Source organism: Octopus bimaculoides, chromosome 5, assembly GCF_001194135.2.
Source record: "Octopus bimaculoides isolate UCB-OBI-ISO-001 chromosome 5, ASM119413v2, whole genome shotgun sequence".
Taxonomy (NCBI): domain Eukaryota; kingdom Metazoa; phylum Mollusca; class Cephalopoda; order Octopoda; family Octopodidae; genus Octopus; species Octopus bimaculoides.
In genome coordinates, this window is record NC_068985.1 from 11,909,191 (window position 1) to 11,915,253 (window position 6,063).

The window sequence follows — 6,063 nt, forward strand, 5'->3', positions numbered from 1 at the left end:
ATATATACTTGTTAAATGTTCTTAATGAACGAAATAAAAGAAAGGTAAACATGGAAATGTCAAATGTATCTGTATATCTTTATTTATATATCTGTGTGGAATATTAAATATCAACATCAGGTAACGACATTGTGATTTCATATGCATCTACAAATATACACACATACATACACACACTAACACATAAGCACACTCCCACACACACACAAATATGTATGCACATATACGTGTGTGTGTGTGTGTAGATAAATATGTAAAAACCCTTTCTCTGTTCCTATATATATATTTTCAAATACAGCAACTCAGTTTAAATTTCAAGGCCTTATGTTTGAGATCTCCTATGTATTACGATTTGAAATGTAAGCATTTACAATCGGAATACTTAGGAGATTTGAAATATAAGGCCATGAAATTATAAACTCAATTGCTGTATTTGAAAATCAATGAAGCTCTAGAGTGGTGGATGCCTTTCATGCCAACATGAAAGTGTATGAATATTAGTTGCAAATATCAAATAATCCTTGAAGGAATACATAAATGTACTTTCTCTGGAATGGAGATTTCGTCTTAAGGTATATATCTAAAATACATCTTTGCATGTTGCTGGCAGTCACTTAGTTTTATTGTCATGTACACAAATATACGTAAAGAGTCCCAAAAGTAATAAAGAACATGAAGTTTTGTAAACAAAAAAAAAATCTAATCAGCAGTTAGTTAGCCTAATAGACATAACTCAGTAACAGATAACATCCATTATACTGTAAATGTGGTAACGACTTGAACGCAGAGTGTGCGAGATATTGAAATTAGTAAAAATAATACATTTATAGTAGTAATAAATAAGATTAAGTGAGCGATTGCCTTGCCTGCTTTACCTAAATTTACATATTATTTTCTCTCTACGGTCTTGTTGTTTACATGGACGTATTTGTTTACGATACGTCGTAATTTACTGTGCAGGGTCTGAATTCTAAAGAAAAGATATTAAAATAAATTAGTTATGTAACACAATGTTTCAAGATAATCAATTCCAAGAGGAAATGGTAGTCTTCAGGAAATAATATGAACTAGCGCTCATTTGTCTGTGGAGTGTACCTAATAAATGTCATTGAGAAGGACATATGTTGTTGTACACTAAACAATTTGGAAGGAGTGCGGTAAAGGAGCCTGTTTAATTTACAACGGGAATTATTTGTTTTCCGACAGACAAAAGCTACAATGAAGGATAAATCGTAAAGACTACACTCTTGAAAATCGCTTGCTAATAGTTGGTGAAGATGTTGCTACTCTACGGCAACGAATTCTGTCACTTTCTGCAATTATGTCAGGGGGCTGAATTCTGTTGTCCCATATATGGCCTTCTAGCAGCAGACCCCATTATGCAGCAACTTCACATAGCCCTCTGAATTGTCCCTAAGATCCTGATTAAAGATGTTGGGTTCCATGATGTCACCCTCACGAAAGATACAAGCAAAGGCCAGTGATGGCCAGGGCATTGTAATACCTGTGCATGTCACAATTTACAGCCATTGCAGAGTTCACCAGCGCACTGCGCAGCAATCACGATGCCCTCATTTTGATGGCCGATGCAATTCATTATGATACAGACATGTATTGTCCAAAATTCAGAGTGGTTCCAGTTCTCTATATCAGCTAACCGTTCTTCAACTATAACACTAGTCTGTATGCTCTACAATGTATCAAGCTCTTCCTGAAGACAAAAAAAAAAAAGAAGAAAACAGCCCAAATATCCTGTACGTGGGCGATCGGCAGATGTAGAGTATTGGTTACATTTGCAATGGTTCTCATTGCTTCCTGTGATTTCACTTCCAGCTTGCGATTATGAATCGGCCTACTGATCTCGATAAATAATGTACTAACCAAATAACCGTGCAAAGTACCCTCACTGCAATTTTGTTATCTTGTGTATTTCCCCTGAATATTTTTTTTTTCGGTGGAGTGATCATATTTACATATAAACAATAATCCGCGAACATCTAAAGCAATTAGCGAAACGTTGCTACTTGATGATACTGAGTTACTCTTCTTGTTATGTATATAATTAATTTACTTTGGAATAGATTAAAATATTTCCTTTGCAAAATTCTCTTCGTCCATCATCATGTGACAAGGCTTTGTTCCTTATATATATCACTATATGTTTGTCGTTAACTAAAATGTTTGATGTATACATATATGAGTGTATTTGACGAATAACACGAAGTCGTGTAATGGATGTTCATACCACCTGAATACAAAAGTGTGTGTCTTCAGTGACGTTTATATTTGTGTTTGTAGGTGTATTCTATAGGTAAATGTGACTCTTCGTATGCATTCTCCCAAGGACCTCAAGCATGTTATCTCTGGAACGTCTAACAAATCTTCACTCTACTTCTCATCGTTGATATACGGAATTTTTGCTATTAGTCTAATTTACTCTTACCTGGATTATCCGAATATTTCTAGGATTTTCTTTCAATGGAGATGTTGTTACGAAAGCTCAACGCGTTTATGACAACAGGAATAAATTAAAATATGTATTCATGACATAATTACCTTTCTTATTAATTCCACAAAGAAGTTGTCCGTTTCCGCCACTTTGGCTGCTGATCACAATGATGCACGGATTTTACTCCGCCTCGGGGAAAAGAAACAAAATCGGGTTTTTGTGTTTTCACCTGTTTACAATTTTTATTTGAACATGCCAAGACCGCTCTTTACTTTCTAAAAGCGTATAAACTTTGTGGTTTAGGTTTGATGCTGATTTAGCCACGGAGGCAATGCTTCTTGTATAAACTATTGTAAACGTCTTGCAAGAAATGATATGTCTCATGGGCAGCTAATGTATTTCCGGAATTTTGGACAGCTAATAATTACGAGTGTGATACCATTCACATTGGTCGACATAGCTATAGTTGATGATTTGATGAGAGTCTAGAGTTAGAGGCGCATTGATATTTTTCATTTTGATTAGGTACTTATTAGCTTTCGGCTGTTTTTTGAATGGCAAAAGCAAAGTCTAACAGGTGAGATGTGTTGCACTTATAATAGAGGTATGTATGTATGTATGTATGTATGTATGTATGTATTATGTATGTATGTATGTACGTACGTACGTGTGTGTCTGTGTGTATACATACATTTATGCATGCGTGTATGTATGTATGGTTGGATAGATGGACGGATGAATGGATGTGTTCATGTGCACATATATATGTGTGTGTCTGTTTGCGGGCGCGCTCGTGTTTGCATATATGTGTGTGTATTTGCGGATGTGTGTGTGTTTGTGTGTGTATGTGTGTGTGTGAGAGCGTGTGTATGTGTGCGTGTGTGTGTGTGTGTGTGTGTGTGTGTGCGCGTGCATGTGTACCTATCCTAAGTCGTGATCTACTACATCGTTACTTAGTCCAAAACTGAATTTGAAATTTCAGATTAAAATATAATTTATGATAAGAGGTTACCCGAAAACATAAAGAATTCATCGCTGGCCTATTACATAAATATATATTCTGTTATTTGAACGATGCAATCCAACAGGCTTAAATCTATATTAAAATGTACTTTTTCATCGAAAGACTTCCATGAGCTCCAAAAAGAAAGCAGTACATTAGCGTGTTACATGAACTTCTAACATCCGTATACTATCTACACGATCCGCAATACACACTTTCATGGCATCATAATATTTACGTTTGCCTCTTAATCAGAGTGAATACAAAGACTTAGTATGAATATAACAGTTTCAACGGTATAGCTGTTTTACTAAAAGCTTTATCTATGGCTTGTAATGGTAACATTGGCAAGATAACTGATGCAATGAAAGAATTGATAATAAAGAACGATTATTATAACTACAGTGCTGTAGCATAACGAATAAGAAAACTTTGAACAGGGCAGTCCTACTGTGACGTCAAAATAGATGTCTGACGTTTAAATACATTTGAAACATTGAAATTTCAGCAGAAATTTAAACCAAGTCCTGTAAAAGTTAGATTCTTTTACGGAAAGGGTGATATTTAAACTAACTGAAAAGATATGCCGAAACCGCCGGACACCGTAACTGTAAAATTGTAAGTTTTAAATTCAGGCCACTTCCATGAAACACTTCTGTTAGTTTTCTAGCAGTCTTCTTCATGTAGTAAAATTCAAATCAATCATTGCTAACTTAATTATTTCAAAATAACTACCATAAAATATATTGCGAAAATCCAATGCATTATTCTACAAATGATGTCTGGTATTGCTACTTCATTAACCAGTAAACCATTTATTATCACGTCAATATATCGTTGAGAAACGTCATTATAGATGCTAGACATCTGTTAATATATGTTGTTATGTCCGAGTATAATTCATTACTTTTCAGTGACGTATATTACCGCAGGAATTACAATCCTTCATTCTGTACCATTGTTATTATTCTTAGATTAAGCACAAACTAGAGCATAGAATAGAAACTTAGAAAGTAGATTACGCTTATATCTTTAGACGTATTTCACTCTAGGCATGAACATAACTTCACAATATAGCTTCTTGGTCACTTTACAGGAGCTTATGTTGCGAAAGAGAAGTTCAATAATGACAATGAGTGAATAACGCTAAACTTTGGCAATGCCGTAGGTGAAATGTTTCTGTCTAGAACTGAGCTGAAAGTAATTTGGAGTCAGACTGGTGTTTCATTCTACTGGAGATTTATTTTGACGTCAAGGGTATGTCTCAATTTCGAACACATGCCGAATATTTAAAACTGGACGGATAATTAATACTTAAGCAGAAAGTATGTACATGCACATACGTATACACATATATGAGAGCATACACGATGATATGTACAAGCATATTTCATACATATACATACATATACGCACACGTACGTATCATGTACATGTGTGCGTGTGTCTGAGTGTAGCGCGCGCGCGTGTGTATCTATATGTGCGTGTATGTGTATGTGGATGTGCATTTATGTACAACTAAGAGGAAATTATGGATGACACATGAACCTTAGAGATCAGCAGTATGTCTCAAAGCGTGATCATTTCTTTAGAATTTAGTTGATGGTGGACGTATTAGCTGCTAATAATGCTCTCATTCATGTCACCCAAACTGGGAAATGCAATTTTAATGAATTAAAGCTGGGGCACATTTGAATGGTTAGGAGCTTCATATGGAAATTTTACAAGAATATGCTTGTGAAATTTTACAATTTTTCTACGAGTATATAATGTGTGTAGTTTATTGCGTTCACTTATTGATTTTTGTTCAAATTTTACTCGGATCACGTTTGTACTCGCTTCTGATATGCAGAATTGTAGTCGATATAATGAATTAAATATTTGGAAAACAACTATGGGAGATAATAAACGATATTATACTTCATAGTTGTTATCCAAACATTATAATTAATGAAGTATAAATCAATATTTAAATAAATAGAAATCTACCCCTAAATACCTTAAAATCAAAGTCTTTTAAACCGGTATAATTTCGTATGTATGTGTAGTGACGTTTGCGGTCTCAAAGGTATTGATATGTAAATAAAATTTATTGTTCTAAATAACAATCCGGTAATGTTTGAATGAAAGCATAGATACTCGTTGCAAGTTAATGAAATATAATACCATCGTACGAGATAGTTAATGGTAAAATCAGGAAGAAACGAAGAGTAGAACTATTACAGAGTAATACATAATTAGAAAAGTAAAACAGAACTCGAATACTCATTAAGAAAATACACGATTCTGTGTTTTTAAAAAAAATCCGAACAAGGAAAACATATATTGATAAAATAAAATATAGAAAAAAAAAACTATTTCAGAAATATCAAAAAGTATCAATGAGACGAAGTTAAATAAGAAAATGAACATAAAATATGCGAAGTAATAAAGAAAGATGAATAGAAATAAAAGCGAGGCAGCTTTGGTTAAATATGACACGTATCAATTATTTGTTTCTTAATATTTAAGGATTACGTATTTTGTAATTTAATTTCCACTACATGTTCTGTTTTCTCGTACTTCTTTACGTTCATTCCATTAGAACGGAAATATGTATGGTTTTATATAT

At 33.8% G+C, this 6,063-nt stretch overlaps 2 long non-coding RNA genes across 2 annotated transcripts in view; one reads left to right on the forward strand and one right to left on the reverse strand.

Annotated features, from left to right (window-relative positions):
* Positions 1-3,887, reverse strand: part of LOC106874192 (uncharacterized) — a 7,879-nt gene extending 3,992 nt beyond the window's left edge. Inside the window, exons 1-2 of the long non-coding RNA XR_001409975.2 lie at positions 2,557-3,887; positions 876-970 (exon numbers count right to left, since the gene is read on the reverse strand). This is a non-coding gene — a long non-coding RNA (uncharacterized LOC106874192). The remainder of the gene's footprint in view (positions 1-875; positions 971-2,556) is intronic.
* Positions 3,804-6,063, forward strand: part of LOC106874191 (uncharacterized) — a 10,073-nt gene continuing 7,813 nt past the window's right edge. Inside the window, exon 1 of the long non-coding RNA XR_001409974.2 lies at positions 3,804-4,070. This is a non-coding gene — a long non-coding RNA (uncharacterized LOC106874191). The remainder of the gene's footprint in view (positions 4,071-6,063) is intronic.